Source organism: Triticum dicoccoides, chromosome 5A, assembly GCF_002162155.2.
Source record: "Triticum dicoccoides isolate Atlit2015 ecotype Zavitan chromosome 5A, WEW_v2.0, whole genome shotgun sequence".
Classification (NCBI taxonomy): Eukaryota; Viridiplantae; Streptophyta; class Magnoliopsida; order Poales; family Poaceae; genus Triticum; species Triticum dicoccoides.
This window is the reverse complement of record NC_041388.1, coordinates 711,580,514-711,600,056: the sequence shown is the minus strand read 5'-3', so window position 1 is coordinate 711,600,056 and position 19,543 is coordinate 711,580,514. Positions and strand designations below refer to the sequence as shown.

At 46.3% G+C, this 19,543-nt stretch overlaps 3 pseudogenes; all 3 read right to left on the bottom strand.

The window, feature by feature from the left end:
- Positions 1-12,713: 12,713 nt before the first annotated feature.
- LOC119300582 lies at positions 12,714-13,540 on the bottom strand (annotated as a pseudogene).
- Positions 13,541-13,978: 438 nt separating this feature from the next.
- On the bottom strand, positions 13,979-14,949 carry LOC119300581 (annotated as a pseudogene).
- A 505-nt stretch (positions 14,950-15,454) lies between these two features.
- Positions 15,455-16,357, bottom strand: LOC119300580 (annotated as a pseudogene).
- Between the last annotated feature and the right edge of the window lie 3,186 nt (positions 16,358-19,543).

Genomic DNA, 19,543 nt, shown 5'->3' with positions numbered 1-19,543 from the left:
TCTCAAATATTGCTATATATGCATCGGTTTCGAATTGTGTCTTCGGTCAATAGTTGGGTTGCCCGGCTCCTGCACTTGCTTCCTATGTTCCGTTTTGTTCGGCTAGGCGTTGAAAGGGAGAACCACTGCGATTGTGCTTCCAGCTCACATGGTTAAGCACCTCAGTGGAGAAAGCCGAAAACTGACTTTCACAATAAGCGTAAACTGGTCAGCGATCCGATGATGGTGTTTAATGACAGGCCATTCATAACAATGGCCTAAGTGTTTACGGCTTGACCTCGACTGTCGCCGAACACTACCGGGGGCTATTAACTGGCCTCACAAACTTAATCCTCGATATTTTGCTCTTACATTAGAGCTAAGGTTTAATATCATGCTTAGCATGACAACCCAAAGAAAGGAACCGTTAGCGGGACTATTTTCTTTGGAAGACATTTCTTCTGTTAAACAGTAATATAACTCTCTGCGTACCTTTGTTTATAAAACCGTATGGCCAGGTTGCCTTATTTGTTGTAAATCTTTTCCCTCATAAAGGCTTTATAGAGTAGGACAAACACTCCTCGGCTACTGGCCGAGGAGGTGGAAGCCGATGGTCGGTCAACAAAGTTTTGTACAATGCGGATCCTAGCATTAATGACATAAAGTACTTGGATACATAGAGTCATTACACATAATTTGTGATTTTACTATGGATATTGATCCTTAATTCGGCCACCCGTGCTTGCATTAAGGCTCGGGGGCTACTGGGCTTCGGGCTTATTATTTACACATATTAAAGGGGCACATCGATCCCCTGATCTGGTGTTGCCACCCGACCAGTGTCTCGGGGGCTACTGGATTGCTTGTCCAATGCAGAAAATTTTATGTGCAATATAGTTTCCGAGGAGATTTTGATCCTCAGGTTGGTCGGCTGCACCCAACCTGAGTCTCGAGGACTGAGCACGCCGCTTTTAGTGTCCTGAAGTATTCTGCCGAGCTTGGACTTGATCCTCAGGCCGATTTTGCAAATCAACCTGAGTCTCAGCGGCTACTAGGATCAGTGGTCTTACGTCATCCTTCAGGTGCATCTCGGGTTTTAGACCAATACACACCTTGAGGGCTACTGGCTATATATCTCGGCAGAGAATAAATTGCACCAACAAAAAATATTCACAAAAATCGGCCCACATTCGGGGTGGTGCACCACCTCGGAAGCAGTCCGGCATAAAGCTCGGGCGCTAGTGGCTGGCTCCGTAGAGGGCATTTCCGGCGTTAAGCTCGGCTAAACTCCTTCAAACTTTTTTGAACCAAGGTGATTGACACCTTGGATATAGTCCGGCGTTGGAGCTCGGATACATAGTCCGGCGTTGGAGCTCGGATACATTCCGGCGTTAGAGCTGGAAAGCGGTCCGGCGTTGGTGCTCGGCTGCAAAAGATACCTCTAATGCAGTCCAGCGTTGGAGCTTGGACGCAAGAGGACACTGCCTCCCAGGAACAACTTCAAACCCGAGGTGTGGCATAAAAATAACAAGGCATTGATAAAGGCCGGAAACTTAAAGGGGCTCCTCAGATACCCGACGTCTAAACCCGTCGAATGCATTTCGACGATCCTCAAGATCGAAGATAAAGAAGATTTGTTGAACCAGTTTTCAAGACCGACGACTGAAGATGAAGAACAGTTCGGAAGAATCGAGGAGCGTCCCTAACTTGAAGACCGGTTCAGGGGGCTACTGACGGTGTCCTGGACTAGGGGGTACTCAACACGTCATCTCCCGATCTGATAGATTGGGCCAAGGACCCCCGTGGCTGTATACTCATGGGCCAGTTCGGACAGCTGCCGCATACAAGGAAGATTCCACAAAGACTTGGCAATCAAGACAAGGACTTCTCCCCACCAGCGTATTCGGCTAGGACTCTTGTTAACCTAGGCCTCTGGTGCATTATATAAACCAGGGCCAGGCTAGTCGATAGAAGAGACATCATATAGACAATCATACCATAGGCAGGCTTCTAGGGTTTAGCCTCTCTGATCTCGTGGTAGATCTACTCTTGTACTTATCATCAATATTAATCAAGCAGGACATAGGGTTTTACCTCCATCAAGAGGGCCCAAACCTGGGTAAAACATCGTGTTCCTTGCCTCCTGTTACCATCTGTCCTAGACGCACAGTTCAGGACCCCCTACCCAAGATCTGCTGGTTTTGACACCGACACCAACCGTGCCTATTGGTGGGACTCCTAGATCTTAGGCAAGTCCCAAACGGCCACGAGGAGGATGCTTGACATTCACCCTCTTTATTAAGGGGACAAGGCTTTTTCTTTTTTCCCTCATGCTCAATCAAATCCTTCCCCCGCCTCGAGTTCTAACACCCAAAACTCAGGTCAGGTGCTTCGGACCTTCAACTATGTCTGGATCCAACCTTCAAGGTCGGTGGATGCCTTCCTCCATCACGAAGGAGGACATCAAGAGGTTGAGAGAGGCCAAATATCTGACCGCCAAAATTTCGCATCGGCTGCCCGCCCGAGGGCAGGTCGTCCCTACTCCCGAACCCAACGAGAGCGTCGTGTTCGTCTCCCACTTCCTCCGAGGACTATGCCTCGCTCTGGATCCCTTTGTTAGGGGTCTTATGTTCTATTATGGGCTAGATTTTCATGATCTGGCCCCGGATTCCCTTCTTCACATTTCGTCATTTATTGTCGTATGTGAGGCCTTCCTCCGCATTACCCCTCACTTCAGCCTGTGGCTCAAGACCTTCGATGTGAAGCCGAAGATGATCGAGGGGCATCACGTAGCATGCGGAGGCGCTTTAATAAGCAAAATTGCTGACGCTCCATGGCCTGAGGGTAGCTTCCCAGAGGTGTCCAGATTGTGGCAGCGGGAGTGGTTCTACATCATAGCTCCCCGAAGTGCCAAGTGGGTAGCCGCCCCCACCTTCCGCTCAGGCCCCCCACCACAACTGACGTCATGGATCAACAGGGGGTAAGCTGGGGTCCAGCCAAGGACGTGCCAATACTGCAAAGCCGTATCCGAGATCTCTTTGAGAGAGATTTCAGTCTGGTTATGGTAGTGCAAGTTATGCTAGTTCGTCGAGTCCAGCCTTGCAAACGCCGGCCCCTTCGCATGTGGGAATTCAACCCAGAAGGACCGCAAGCTATTCAACACTTCCATGGCATGACGCCCGAGGAGATGTACAAATTGTTCTTCGGAGCACAAATAATGTGTCCGGACATCACTGAGGATGCAGGTCTGAGCTGTAATCGCCCGGATACCCAAGTAAGTAGCCCCGCGTCCGAACACACTGTTTGTTTGTTTATCGCAATGTCGCCCTAAAAAAGCCGCTCTTTGACCAGGATTGGATAGCGAAGGCAAAGTTGATCAGCTGTCCGGCCCCCCTCCCTGAGACATCACCAAATCCCGTGCTAACAAGGATGCTGGGAATCGCGCCTTATCAAGCGCCCTCAGGAGAAGATAAAGGGGGGACAAGGAGGCTAGTGCCTCCGTGAAGGGGGTTAACCGGGGAGGAGGAACTGAAACTTCCTCTCCCCAAGGAAGGAAGAGGAACGCCTGTGAGGACCCGGAGACCACGATCTCCAAACGGGGGAAGACATCTTCGCCGGAGGGTCCTGCCCTGGGGGATATCCTGGCCGCACTATGCCCTCAAGGGGATCAGCCCTCCACCGAGTTGTAAGTAAAAGGGTACTTAATAATGAAAATATCTTGCCTTACTTCTATGGAAAATAATCGAAGCATTTATCTTGCAGTTCAGATCTTAGCCCTTCTCAGTAGAGCTCGTCTTCAGGGGATCTTCTTCCAGAGATGATGGAGAGAGAAACGCCTCCCCCTGCCATACCGCCTCATGAGGCGGGCGACCCCGAGGTGTCGTCGCGGAGGGTTTCTCCTGATCTAGCAAGGCCAGAAGGTAATCCTATGGCCACCCGAAGTCCTCAGTATCCGGCTCTTGAAGAGGGCAATCGGAAGAGTCCGGCACCATCTGGTGTATGGTCGGACGTATTGAGGGATCTGCTAGAGCAAGCGGCTATCTCAGAAGAGCACTGCATGTTGATGGGTACGGTGATTGAAAGGATTTTGTCCGCCGAAAGGGGGTTGCATGAAGCCTTTATGAGTCTACTGACAGGTTTTGAGGTACGCGAAATGATGTACATTTTTGACAGTACCACACATTTTTAGATGTGCCCGAAAGATGGCAGTCGTTGACTTCAGCCCCCATGCATATAATGGGGGGTGCTCGCAGAAGACGCATGTTCACACTTGATCCAACGTCTTGGTCCATTAAGGAGGTGATAGCGCAGCGAACTAGGCAATCAGACTATAATGCTTTAACACTTTCACTTAGCCAGAGGAGTTTGACAGTGGGGCTACTATATAGCCCCAGGTGGCTCCGCGCTCATCCGAATTCGGGGTGCGTACATGCCTGGCCAGGAAATGGCCCTTCGTTAAGGCGGAGGAATCCCGAAGATTCTGCTAGGTCATCGAGTGGTTGACCAGTCTCACGCTATATCATGACTGTTAGTTTTCGGCTTTCTCTACTGAGGTGCTCGTCCGGATGAACCAGGGCACAATCGCAGTAGTTCTCCTGGTGCCGCCCTAGCAGATAGATCAGAATGTAAGGCAGCAAAACATAGGAGCCGGGCAAACCCAACATTTGACCAAAGACATGATTGGGAGCTGATGCATATAAGGCCAAACTCGCGACGCTGAACACTCCCTAAGGTATTCGGTCTTTATGATGTAAACCGGGCTAAACAGTGCCCTTTGTAATAAGCCCCTGGTGTCCAGGTACGTGCAATATTCTGACGTGGCCACATGCCAATACGTCAGCATCCTTCTCAGTTGTACTGAGAATCCGGGGGATGTGTATCAACAAGAGACAGTAAAAAAGGTTTACGCAGGGTCTTAATCTAAAAAGAATCCTTGGAACGGGTCCCTGCTACACGTCTGCGCATGTGTCTCCGTTGTGACGTATCCTGGATGGGTGTAGCACGATGGTCATCTGAAAAAGAGAGGAACTTAGTTGAAAAGTTGTCGTGCAAAAGGTAGGTTATACTAAATAAACCATGTATAGTTCCCGATGAGTAAAGTTGAGCCTAATTGTCACTTGTTCACACGCGTTGAGCCGCATGTATTGTTGTAGGGGTATAGCCATCAAACCTGTATCAATTATATATAGCTACACCGGATTCGTCTAACCGTGTCCATGGTCTTAACGACATGTCAAATGCTCTAGTTGGTGAGGCCGTCTAGTGTGCGGCTGCCAAGGCAGCCGCACGGTCTTCCGCGCGCAAGGAGCGGTCATTATTTCCATTTACTGTAATGATGCCACATGGACCGGGAATCTTAAGCATGAGAGAAGCGTAATGCGGTATTGCGTTAAGCGTTAAAGCGAGCGAAAGCTTCGCGTCCGAGTAGTGCTTGATAGCCACTTTGGAATGGAGCGATGTGGAAGGTTAACTTTTCGTTGCAGAAGTTATCGGGAAAGCCGAATATAACCTCGAGTAGCAGGGAGCCCGTACAATGGGCTTCTGGGCCTGGCGTTACTCCTTTAAAGGTAGTATTGCTATGGCTGATTTTTGTTGGGTCTATCCCCATTTTGCGGACTGTGTGCTGATATATCAGGTTTAAACTACTGCTGCCGTCCATCAGGACTCGTGTGAAGTGGTATCCGTCAATTATCGGGTCTAACACTAAGGCAGCCCATCCTGCATGCCGGATACTTGCTAATCAATCCCGATGGTCAAAGGTGATCGGTTTGGACGACCAGTGGCAGAACTCCGCGGTGATAGGCCCTGGGGCATGTGTCTCTAGGAGTGCCGCTTTGTTTCTCCCCTTCATCACGTGTAACACGTTTAATGTTTTGACTTCTGGTGGGAATTTCTTCTGTACCCTAGTGCTTTGCTTGCGAGGCTCATCCTCGTCTTCGCTTGGTGTATCCTGCCCCTTGTGTTCGGCGTTGAGTTTGCCGGACTGCTTGAAGACCCAACATTCTCTATGGGTATGATTTGCAGGTTTATCAGGGGTGCTGTGGATCTGACATAGTTTATCCAGAATCTTGTTCAGGCTGGACAATTCGTCTTTGTTGCCTTTGTAGGGCAGCTTTTGCTGACTTGGCCGAGAGCTTCTGAATCCGGCGTTTACCGCCGTGCTCTTTGGGCTGTCTTGTTTATTCCGGCGCTTGTTTTTGCTGCGTCGTGGCTTCCCGTTTCCGTCCCTGACTTCGGATGTACTTGGGTCATTGGCGCTACATCGGGCTAACCAGCTGTCCTCGCCCACGCAAAAGCGGGTCATGAGGCTTGTTAATGCTGCCATTGTTCTCGGCTTTTCTTGGCTGAGGTGTCTGGCAAGCCATTCGTCTCGAACGCTGTGCTTGAAAGCTGCTAAGGCTTCGGCGTCCGGACAGTCGACTATTTGGTTCTTTTTAGTGAGAAACCTGTTCCAAAGCTTTCGGGCTGGCTCTCCGGGCTGTTGAGTTATATGACTTAAATCATCTGCATCCGGTGGTCGGACATAGGTCCCTTGAAAATTTGCCCAAAAAGCGTCTTCGAGCTCTTCCCAGCTTCCAATGGAGTTTTCGGGGAGGCTTTTAAGCTAGTGCCGAGCTGGCCCTTTGAGCTTGAGGGGTAAGTACTTGATGGCGTGGAGATCGTCTCCTCGAGCCATGTAGATATGGAGGATGTAGTCCTCAATCCAAACCCCAGGGTCTGTCCTCTATGTTTACGGGTTCGAATCCCTCTGGAAATTCATGGTCCAGCACCTCATCGGTGAAACATAGGGGGTGTGCGGCACCCCTGTATTTGGGTGTACCTGGTGTTCAAATTTTTGTTGTGTTGCATTGCGTGCTGGAGCGCGCTTGCTTGGCCCGTAGATGGATCTAGTTGCGCCGTCCTTTTGATGCGAGCCCTCGCGTGGATCGCGTACTGGCTTGTGTGTGGCATCGTTTGCCGCTCTATGTTGGCCACACGGTCGTCTATCCGACCGGATGGCTGTTTTGTTTTTTGATTGCGGGGGATCTAAGGCCTCCTCATCAAATTCAGGTCGCAGCTTTCACTTCGGGTAGCTCTTTGTGTGGCGACTACCGCCGTACTTTGCTGCAGTGTTGAGTACTTCACCCCATCTAATTCTGAGTGTGTCTTGTGCAGCCCTGAGCCTTTGCTTCTGCTTTTTCAGACTCCGCACAGTGGCAACAAGCCTTTGATGGGTATTCTGTTGCTCCGGGTGCCTGTCCGGTGTGATGTCATCCGGACTGTTATCTTCGCCGGAGTCAGGTTGTTCGGTTTGATTCTCTGTGTTGCCGTGGTCGGACCGTGGTTCGATGTCATGTTTGTTGTCCGCTGGCTCACCCTGCTCTATCGCTGGGTCTATATAATTGTTGTTTCTACCGAGGCGGGATTTCGAGCGGCGCTTACGCCGCCGCTTTGACTGCTTCTCGAGGGAACGATCCTTCGCTGCGTCCTTCCGTTCCTCTTCGTCGTTTTCTTTGGGTGTGTCCATGTATACATCATATGATGAAGTGGGCGTCCAGTGCCCTGTGGGCAGTGGCTCCTGTTCGTCTCTTGCATCGTCATCCATACCGTCGATGTCTTCGGAGTCGAAGGCGAGCATGTCGGTCAAATCGTCGACAGTGGCTACTAAGTGGGTGGTGGGTCGGCGGCAAATTTCTTCGTCGTCCGCATCCCGATCTTGCCGGCCATAGTTCGGCCAGGACTCTCCTGACAAGGAGAGAGACCTTAATGAGTTCAATTCTTCGCCAAAGGGCGAGTGCTGAAGGATATCCACGGAGGTGAACTCCATGATCGGTGCCCAGTTGGATTCGATAGGCACGGGCGCAGGCGGTTCGGAGTCCGTGGCCGGGGAAGAATCCGGCAGTTCGGCGTCACGGCTCCCGCGAAGGGTAAGGTCGATACTCGGCTCGATCGCCGCTGAGAATGCGGCCTCCGTGGCGGGGTCTATCCACCCGTCCATGGATGGCGCAATTGGCTCCGAATTGAGGGTCGGAGCGGTTGCCGGTGCGGTCTCCTGACCACTTTCCGATGGTAGAGCTAAATCATGCTCATCGTGACCGTGCGGCGCACTCGGAAGGGGCTCGAATCCGTCGAAGATCGAGTCCCCGCGGATGTTGGTCGTGTAGTTTAAGCTTCCAAACCTGACCTGGTGGCCAGGGGCGTAACTCTCGATCTGCTCCAGATGGCCAAGCGAGTTGGCCCGCAGTGCGGAGCCACCGGATACAAAGATCTGTCCGAGGAGAAAAGTCTCACCCCGGACTGCATCGCTATTGATGATTGAAGGAGCCATCCAGCCTAACGATGACGACACCGAGGAACTCTCAATGAAAGCACCAATGTCGGTGTCAAAATCGGCGGATCTCGGGTAGGGGGTCCCGAACTGTGCGTCTAGGCAGATGGTAACAGGAGGCGGGGGACACGATGTTTACCCAGGTTCGGGCCCTCTTGATGGAGGTAATACCCTATGTCCTGCTTGATTGTTCTTGATAATATGAGTAGTACAAGAGTTGATCTACCACGAGATCGAAGAGGCTAAACCCTAGAAGCTAGCCTATGGTATGATTGTGTGTTGTTGGTCCTACGGACTAAACCCTCCGGTTTATATAGACACCGGAGGGGGCTAGGGTTACATAGAGTCAGTTACAAGGAAGGAGATCTACATATCCGTACTGCCAAGCTTTCCTTCTACGCCAAGGAGAGTCCCATCCGGACACGGGACGAAGTCTTCAATCTTGTATCTTCATAGTCCAATAGTCCGGCCAAAGGATATAGTCCAGCTGTCCGGATACCCCCTAATCCAGGACTCCCTCAGGGGGAGTCCTACTCCTGGTAGGAGTAGGACTCCTCCTGGCTCGCCCCTCTCTAGGCCGGCCGCACCCCCCCCCCTTGCTCCTTTATATATGGGGGCAGGGAGCACCCCATAGACACAATAATTGATCGTTTGTTCTTTTAGCCGTGTGCGGTGCCCCCCTCCACCATAGTCCACCTCGATAATACTGTAGCGGTGCTTAGGCGAAGCCCTGCGTCGGTAGAACATCATCATCGTCACCACGCCGGCGTGCCGACGAAACTCACCCTCAACAATCGGCTGGATCGGAGTTCGAGGACGTCATCAGGCTGAACGTGTGCTGAACTCGGAGGTGCCGTACGTTCGGTACTTGATCGGTCGGATCGTGAAGACGTACGACTACATTAACCGCGTTGTGCTAACGCTTCTGCTTTCGGTCTACGAGGGTACATGGACAACACTCTCCCCTCTCGTTGCTATGCATCACCATGATCTTGCATGTGCGTAGGAAATTTTTTGAAATTACTACGTTCCCCAACAATTACCTCAACCTGGGGACATGCATGTGGAGTTTAAAAAGTCAAGCCTCCCTAATAGAGCAAAGAAACCTAAGATCGAGTTTATCCCTTTTCGCCTTTTGCAGGAGAATAAGCAGGAATTGTGCAAAAAGATATTAAGTCTTGAGCGGGAGATCGATGACCTAAGGGGGCAAAATTCCGTCCTCAAGCGCAAATTAAGGAAGAAGCCTACATCATCAACAACTCCATCTTCTCCACCTCCGAAGAAGGAGATATAATCACATGGATATGGGCACTCCCCTTGGCAACTGCCAAGCTTGGGGGAGATGCCCCAGTATCGTATCACCATCACACTCCTATCTTTACCGTTTTTCTTAGTTCGATCCTTTTGGTAATATCTTGATCTAGTAGAATAAAGTTTTAGTATGATCTAGTCCTGAGTTTTTCTTTATGATCCTTCTATGTAATCGAGCCTGTGAGCTATATAATAAAGATTAGTGTTGAGTCAAGGGCTTGATTATCTTGCTATGATCTTGGGTGAACCATAAGAAAAAGAAAGAAATAAAAAGAAATAAAGAGATCATATGGATCTTATGGATAGTAATGACTTCACATATAAAGAGTATGGTGATTAAAAGTTGTTGAGAGTTGACAAACATAGTTTTGGTCATCGTTGCAATTAATAGAAAGTAATAAAGAAAGAGAGGCTTCACATATAAATATACTATCTTGGACATCTTTTATGATTGTGAGCACTCATTAAAATATGACATGCTAAAGAGTTGACGTTGGACAAGGAAGGCAACGTAATGGGTTATGTTTTCTTATATCTGAAATAAAGTATATTGTTATGGATCCTCCAACATGTTGAGCTTGCCTTTCCCCCTCATGCTAGCCAATTCTTTGCACCAAGTAGAGATACTACTTGTGCTTCCAAATACCCTTAAACCCAGTTTTGCCATGAGAGTCCACCATATCTACCTATGGATTGAGTAAGATCCTTCAAGTAAGTTGTCATTGTTGCAAGCAATAAAAATTGCTCTCTAAATATGTATGATTTATTAGTGAGGGAGAAAATAAGCTTTATACGATCTTGTGATGTAGAAGTAAAAAAAGCGACGGACTGCATAATAAAGGTCTATATCACAAGTGGCAATATAAAGTGACATTCTTTCGCATTAAGATTTTGTGCATCTAACCCTTAAGCACATGACAACCCCTGCTTCCCTCTGCGAAGGGCCTATCTTTTACTTTCATCTCCTACCCTATGCAAGAGTCATGGTGATCTTCACCTTTCCTTTTTACATTTTATCCTTTGGCAAGCACATTGTGTTGGTACGATCTTGATATATATATATATATATATATATATATATATATATATATATATATATATATATATAATTGGATGTAAGTTAGCATGAGCTATTATTGTTGACATTACCCTTGAGGTAAAAGGTTGGGAGGCGAAACTATAAGCCCCTATCTTTCTCTGTGTCCGATTAAAACTCCATAACCATAAGTATTGCGTGAGTGTTAGCAATTGTGAAAGACTAAATGATAGTTGAGTATGCGGACTTGCTGAAAAGCTCATACTTAGGCACTTTCCGATGTTATGATAAATTGCAATTGCTTCAATGACTGAGATTATAGTTTGTTAGTTCTCAATAAAGTTTCTGATTCATACTTGACATTGTGAATGGATTGTTACTTTATCATAAGAATTCATATGACAATATTCATATATGTTGTTGTTATAAGAATGATCATGATGCCCTCATGTCCGTATTTTATTTTATCGACACCTCTATCTCTAAAACATGTGGACATAGTTTTCGATTTCGGCTTTCGCTTGAGGACAAGCGAGTTCTAAGCTTGGGGGAGTTGATACGTCTATTTGGCATCATGCTTTGATATTGATATTTATCGCATTATGGGCTGTTATTACACATTATGTCACAATACTTATGCCTTTCTCTCTTATTTTACAAGGTTTACATGAAGAGGGAGAATGCCGGCAGCTGGAATTCTGGGCTGGAAAAGGAGCAAATATTATAAACCTATTATGCGCAACTCCAAAAGTCTTGAAACTCCACGGAAGTTATTTCTAGGAAATATAAAAAATGCTGAGCGAAGAAAATACCAGAGGAGGCCCACACCCTGGCCACGAGGGTGGGGGCGCGCCCTACCCCCCTAGGCACGCCTCCCTGCCTCGTGGGCCCCCTGGTGGCCCTCCGGTGCCCATCTTCTGCTATATGAAGTCTTTCGTCCGAGAAAAAATCATAAGCAAGCCACGAGGCGGAACCTTGGCGGAACCAATCTAGGGCTCCGGCAGAGCTGTTCTGCCGGGGAAACTTTCCTCCGGGAGGGGGAAATCATCGCCATCGTCATCACCAACGATCCTCTCATCGGCAGGGGGTCAATCTTCATCAACATCTTCACCAGCACCATCTCCTCTCAAACCCTAGTTCATCTCTTGTATCCAATCTTTGTCTCATAGCCTGAGATTGGTACCTGTAGGTTGCTAGTAGTGTTGATTACTCCTTGTAGTTGATGCTAGTTGGTTTACTTGGTGGAAGATTATATGTTCAGATCCTTAATGCATATTAATACCCCTCTGATTATGAACATGAATATGATTTGTGAGTAGTTAAGTTTGTTCCTGAGGACATGGGAGAATTCTTGCTATTAGTAGTCATGTGAATTTGGTGTCCGTTCGATATTTTGATGAGATGTATGTTGTCTCTCTTCTAGTGGTGTTATGTGAACGTCGACTACATGACACTTCACCACTATTTGGGCCTAGAGGAAGGCATTGGGAAGTAATAAGTAGATGATGGGTTGCTAAAGTGACAGAAACTTAAACCCTAGTTTATGCGTTGCTTCGTAAGGGGCTGATTTGGATCCATATGTTTCATGCTATGATTAGGTTTACCTTAATACTTCTTTTGTAGTTGTGGATGCTTGCATTAGGAGTTAATCATAAGTGGGATGCTTGTCCAAGTAAGGGCAGCACCCAAGCACCGGTCCACCCACATATCAAATTATCAAAGTACCGAACGCGAATCATATGAGCATGATGAAAACTAGCTTGACGATAATTCCCATGTGTCCTCGGGAGCGTTTTCCTCTATATAAGAAATTGTCCAGGCTTGTCCTTTGCTACAAAAAGGATTGGGCCACCTTGCTGCACCTTATTTACTTTAGTTACTTGTTGCTCGTTACCAATTATCTTATCACAAAACTATTAGTTACCGATAATTTCAGTGCTCGCAGAGAATACCTTACTGGAAACCGCTTGTCATTTCCTTCTGCTCCTCATTGGGTTCGACACTCTTACTTATCGAAAGGACTACGATAGATCCCCTACACTTGTGGGTCATCAATGATCCGGCCCCGATGGCAAGCATCTAGTACATAAAAGTTGCAGGCAGCAGCGCCGATGGCGCCAGTGACAACAACACGTTGTAATGCATGAGAGGAGCCAATGTACTGGATTCGAGGAATCCCCGATGCTACTTTGCCCCAATGGACATAAGACAGGGCGGGGCATATGATGGCGTCACCACCTTCTTCCGTCCAGTGCTCTTATGGAAAATTCTACAGACAACATACTCCTCCTACCAAGATACATAAACCAAATTAGTTAAAATCAATAATTGTCACTAGCTAGATATGTATGTACAAGAGAATTCATCAGTCATGAGTACTACTAGTCAAGGACTAAAAATACCTTGGAATTCACATTAATGTTGGCGGCTTCGACGATGTTGGTGGGCAAGTTGGGTGTCGGTTGCTTGTTGATCTCGATTTCGTACTCATGCATGATCTAGTTTGTCTTCCTCCCCCTAGGGGCCATGCCCTTGTAGAAGACCAGTGTCTTGTTCATGCCGATGAGACTTTTGGTAGGGGGTAGAATGATCTCCTTGTCCTTTGCGGTAGCCTTCCAATAGCCAGCATTCATGGCCCGGTTGGTTCGTATCCCGGTAAGGTACTTGAGGTCCTTGTAGGAGAAGAAGTATCGCTCCTTCTCCCCCATGTTTACCTCATTTTGGAGATTCCATAGCTCATATTTTTTCATATCCACCTCCCTTACTATCGTCGTGTCGAAGGCTTTCGTTAGAACCTTCGCGACCATGTAGAAGATCATGATCTCCATGTTCGTCGGGTGAAATCTGAACCCTAGCGGCACATTTAGCTGTTGTTTCTGCTGTTGAACTTGAAGGTGGCTTGCCATGGTAAAGGATCTTTGGGAAATGTGTGCTGGTTTGAAACAAATGTTGAGGGCAACGATAGACATGTGTCTATTTATGGAAGACATTCAACGATATATAGAGATATAGGAGGGAGATGCTTAAATAGGACCGAATGCATGTACCGGCAAGATACTTTCCAGAGAAGTCTTGACGTTTTTTGGGCTTTGTTTAATTTGTTTTTATTGGTATTGGATGGATGTATGCTAGATAGCTAGATAGATAGACATGCGTCCCTGTCGTTTACAACTGTATGCTCCTTGTCTTGCTGTGGGGTCCATGTCCAGGTGGTGAAAAATGTCACATGTTTTAAAAAATGTAAGTGACATTTAAAAAAGTGTTTATACAATTTACGAAAGGTTTGCGCTATTTCAAAAATGTGGCATACATTGAAAAAATGTATGTTACATTTAAAAAAATGTTCACTGGTCCAAAAATATTTTGTCGCATTTTAAATAAATTGGATGCAATGTAAAAAAAATGTTTGTCTCATGTAAAAATATGTACAAATAAGTAGGGTGCGCCACACTAACCATCATGGATGATCCAGCCCTGATGGCAAGCATCTGGTACACAGACGTTGCACGCAGCATTGGCGGTGGCCCCAGTGACAACAACACGTCGTAGTCCATGAGAGGAGGCAATGTACTTGATTTGAGGAAGTCTCGATGTTGCTCTGCCGCGATGGACATAAGACTAGGCAGGGCATATGACGGCGTCACCACCTTCTTCAGTCCTGTGGTTTTATGGAAAAATTTGGAGACCACATACTCCTCCTACTAACATACATAAACTAAATTAGTTAAAAACAAAAATTGTCACTAGGTGGATATGTATGTACAAGAGAATTCATCAGTCATGAGTACTACTAGTCAAGGACTAAAAATACCTTGGAAGACACATTATTGGTGGCGGCTTCGACGATGTTGATGGTCAAGTTGCGTGTCGGCTGCTTGTCGATCTCGATTCTGTACTCATGCATCATCCAGTTTGTCTTCTTCCCCCGAGGGGCCCTGCCCTTGTAGAAGATCAGTGTCTTCTTCATGCTCATGAGACTTTAGGTCGGCTGTAGAATGATCTCCTTGTTCTTTCTGGTAGCCTTCCAATAGCGAGCGTTCATGGCCTGGTTAGTCCGTATCCCGGTGGGGTACTTGAGGTCTTTCTAGGATAAGAAGTATTGCTCCTTCTCCCCCATGTTAACATCATTTGGGAGATTCCATAGCTCGTATTTTTTCATATCCACCTCCCTTACCATCGTCATATCGAAGGCTTTCTTCAGAACCTTGGGGTCCAGGTAGAAGATGATGATCTCCATGTTCATCGTGTGAAATCTGAACCCTGGAGGCAGATTCGGCTGTTGTTTTTGTTGCTGAACTTGATGGTGGCTTGCCATGGCGAAGGATCTTTGGGAAATGTGTGCTGGGTTGGAACAAATGTTGGGGGCAACGATAGAGATGTGTCTATCTATGGAAGGAATTCAATACGATATATAGAGATATAGGAGGGAGATGCTTCAATAGGACCGAATGCATGTACTCGCAAGATACTTTCCTGAGAAGCTTTGACGTTGTTCGGGCTTCGTTTAATTTGTTTTTATTGGCATTGGATGGATGTATGCGAGCTAGCTAGATAGATAGACATGCCTCCCTGTCATTAACAATTGTAAGCTGCTTGTCCTGCTTTGGGGGCCAAGACCAAGTGGTGAAAAATTTCACGTGTTTTAAAAAATGTAAGTCCTTTTTAAAAAAGTGTTTATACAATTTATGAAAGGTTCATGCAATTTAAAAAAATCATACATTCAAAAAATGTTTGTTACATTTTAAAAAATGTTCACTAGTCCAAAAATATTTTTGTGACATTTCAAAAAAAATTGATGCAATGTAAAACAAAGTGTTTGTCTAATGTAAAAATATGTACAGAGATGTTGGGAGCGCCCCACTACCCATCATGGATAATCTGACCCCAATGGCAAGCATCTGGTACACAGAAGTTGCAGGCAGCAGCGGCGGTGGCACCAGTGAAAACAACACGCCGTAGTCCATAAGAGGAGCCAATGTATTGGATTCGAGGAAGACCCGATGCTGCTCTACCCCAATGTACATAAGATCGGGCGGGGCATATGTCGGCATCACCACCTTCTTCAGTCTTGTGTTCTTATGGAAAAGTCTGCAGACCACGTAATCCTCCTACCAATACATAAACCAAATTAGTTAAAATCAATAATTGCCCCTAGCAAGATATGTATGTATAAGAGAATTCATCATTCATGAGTACTACTAGTCAAGGACTAAAAATACCTTGGAAGACACATTAATGATGGTAGCTTCGCTGATGTTGGTGGGTGGTTCGGGTGTCGGCTGCTTGTCGATCTCGATTATGTACTCATGTATGATCCAGTTTGTCTTCTTCCCCCAAGGGGCCCTGCCCTTGTAGAAGACCGATGTCTTCTTCATGCCGATGAGACTTTTGATCGGCGGTAGAATGATCTCCTTGTCCTTTCCGGTAGCCTTCCAATAGCCAGTGTTCATGGCTCGGTTGGTCCGTATCCCGTTGGCGTACTTGAGGTCCTTCTAGGAGAAGAAGTATCGCTTCTTCTCCCCCATGTTTACCTCATTTGGGAGATTCCATAGCTTTTATTTTTTCCATATCCACCTCCCTTACCATCATCATGTCGAAGGCTTTCTTCAGAACCTTGAGGACCAGGTAGAAGATGATGACCTCCATGTTTGTCGGCCGAAACCTATACCCTGGCGGCATATTTAGCTATTGTTTCGTTGCTGAACTTGAAGGTGGTTTGCCATGGCGAAGGCTCTTTGGGAAATGTGTGCTCGGGTGGAACAAATGTTGGGGGCAACGATAGAGATGTGTCTATCTATGGAAGGAATTCAATGATATATAGAGACATAGGAGGGAGATGCTTAAATAGGACCGAATGCATGTACTGGCACGATCCTTTCTAGAGAAGCTTTGACATTGTCTGGGCTTTGTTTAATTTGTTTTTATTGGCAGTGGATAGATGGATGCGAGCTAGCTAGATATATAGACATGCCTCCCTATCCTTTACAGCTGTATGCTGCTTGTCTTGTTGTGGGTGCCATGTCCAGGTGGTGAAATGTCACGTGTTTAAAAAAATGTAAGTGCCACTTTAAAAAGTTTTTATACAATTTATGAAAGGTTCGTGCAAGTTAAAAAATGTTTCATACAGTCAAAAAATGTATGTTACATTTTTTAAAAAGTTCACTAGTCCACAATGTTTCTGTGATATTTTAAAAAAAATTGGATGAAATGTTAAACAAAATGTTTGTCTAATGTAAAAATATGTACACAGAAGTTTGGAGCGCCACACTACCCATCATGGATGATTCTGCCCCGATGGCAAGCATCTGGTACACACAAGTTGCAGGCAGCAGGGGCGGTGGCGCTACTGGCAACAACACGTCGTAGTCTATGAGAGGAGCCAATGTACTGGATTCGAGGAAGCCCCAATGCTGCTATGACTGAATGGACATAAGACTGGGCGGGGCATATGGCGGCATCACCACCTTCTTCCATCATGTGCTCTTATGGAAAATTCTGCAGACCACATACTCCTCCTACCAACGTACATAAACTAAATTAGTTAAAATCAATAATTGTCACTAGCTAGATATGTATGTACAAGAGAATTCATCAGTCATGAGTACTACTAGTCAAGGACTAAAAATACCTTGGAAGACACATTAATGGTGGCGGCTTCGATGAAGTCGGTGGGCCAGTCGGGTGCCGACTACTTGCCGATCTCGATTATATACTTGTAGATCGAGTTTATTCCCCCCCCCCCCCCGGGGGGCCCTGGCCTTGTAGAAGACCAGTATCTTATTCATCCCGATGAGACTTTTGATCGGGGTAGAATGATCTCATTTTCCTTTCCGATAGCCTTCCAATAGCCAGCGTTCATGGCCCGGTTGGTCTGTATCCCGGTGGGGGTACTTGAGGTCCTTCTGGTAGAAGAAGTATCGCTCCTTCTCCCCATGTTTACCACATTTGGGAGATTCCATAGCTCGTATTTTTTCATATCCACCACCCTTACCATCGTCGGGTTCAAGGATTTCTTCAACACCTTGGGGGTCAGGTAGAAGATGGTGGTCTCCATGTCTGTCGGGTGAATCCTGAAACCCGGAGGCATATTTAGCTGTTGTTTCTACTACTGAACTTGAAGGTGGCTTGCCATGGCAGAGGCTCTTTGGGAAATGTGTGCTGGCGTGGAACATATGTTGGGGGCAACGATAGATATGTGTCTAACTATGGAAGGAATTCAATGATATATAGAGACTAGCACAATGCCCGTGCGTTGCTACTGAACCATAAAAAGATGATGAGATACTGCTGCCTTAAGAGATCATCGAAAGATGATGATGTCGTACGACTATTGCATGGTTTACATAATCGAAAAGAAAGCGTAAATATAACAAAAGTCATGTTGTACTCATTGATGATTTTTAAACGATCATTGTAGGTCATGCGCGAGATTTACAGTGAGATAACATTTTAAATATTAAAGCATAGGTGAATGGTCATGAGTAATTCGAATGCACAAGATCGTGGATCTCGTAGGAGGACAACGTGTATGACCACGTTGAAATTGCAATGTGTTCACTCTCTCCCCTGCAAAAAAATGTGTTCACTCTCTTCTGTGATGCTATAGAACTGGAAGAATTGGTTGGGCAGAGAAATTAATATAAACACCATGATTTTGAACTGGAGTCGTATGCCTTTATAATCTGTGTTTTTATAAGTGTTATTCTCATATTAGGGTAGTAGTGTATTTGTTTATTCGGGATAGGTCTCAGAAAAATAACATTCGTTTATTCTATCTTTTGGAAAGTTGCTAGTCTCACATGTGGATAGAAGTGCATTTGTTTATTTGCATGGTCTCGCATGTGAACTCACGACCAACTCCAATCTTTATAAGTTGAAATATATGAAAGGGAGATGCTTAAATACGACAAAATGCGTGTACTGGCAAGACACTTTCCAGAGAAGCTATGACATTCACTGGACTTTGTTTAATGTTTTTATATTGGCAGTGGATGGATGTATGCGAGCTAGCTAGATAGATAAAGATATCTCCCTATCCTTTACAACTGTATGTTGCTTCTCTTGTCATGGGGGGCCATGCCCAGTTGGTGAATAGTGCTAGGTTTCTCGAATCTATCTAAGCCATGTCATGCCAGATTGAACTCTTTTGGTTTCTTGCCATTCTCATTAATCTATGCATATGTACTCCTCATGATATGCCCTACTTTGCTGTTGATGCCTAGCTTTGCACTGCAATGCAACCATGTAGTCCACCCTATATACAAGACCTGGAGGTGAAATCTGCGAGTTTATATATTCCATCCTATGCATTCATATACTGTATATAGCCTATGTAGATTACACGAAAACCATGTGCCTTCTCTAGACAATGTGTGACAAGGAGAGCAGCTTCGATGGATTATTTATTATATTGGGTACAAGGTGGTACCTACGAGTGTCAGTAGCATTCACATCGATCTCTCTCTCATCTCCCCCCTTGTGAAAACAACACCCTTGGCTCACTTACCATCGGGCAAAAGGGGGCGCGAACCGCTGCTGAATTCTCGCATACATAAGAGGGACCGGTATAATTCATGCTCTGCATGCACACACACACACACACACACACACACACACACACACACACACACACACACACACACATGCATGGATGTACACAAACGCACGTCACTGTCATGTGCCTAGAGATATACATCAGTTGCTTGGTTTACTCACTTTTCGAATTGTCGTGTGCCGTTGTAGGTAAGTCTGTGTGCCATGATCTTCCGGCATGTTTTTATTTTACTCAAAAATCTGGCATAAGATATATGGATCTACCCACACCTCCAGGTGGGCATGGCTTTGTGCTTATCGTGTGGACTAAAAGGGGGCGTTGCATGTGCTACTTGCCTTCCACAAGGTTAGCCATT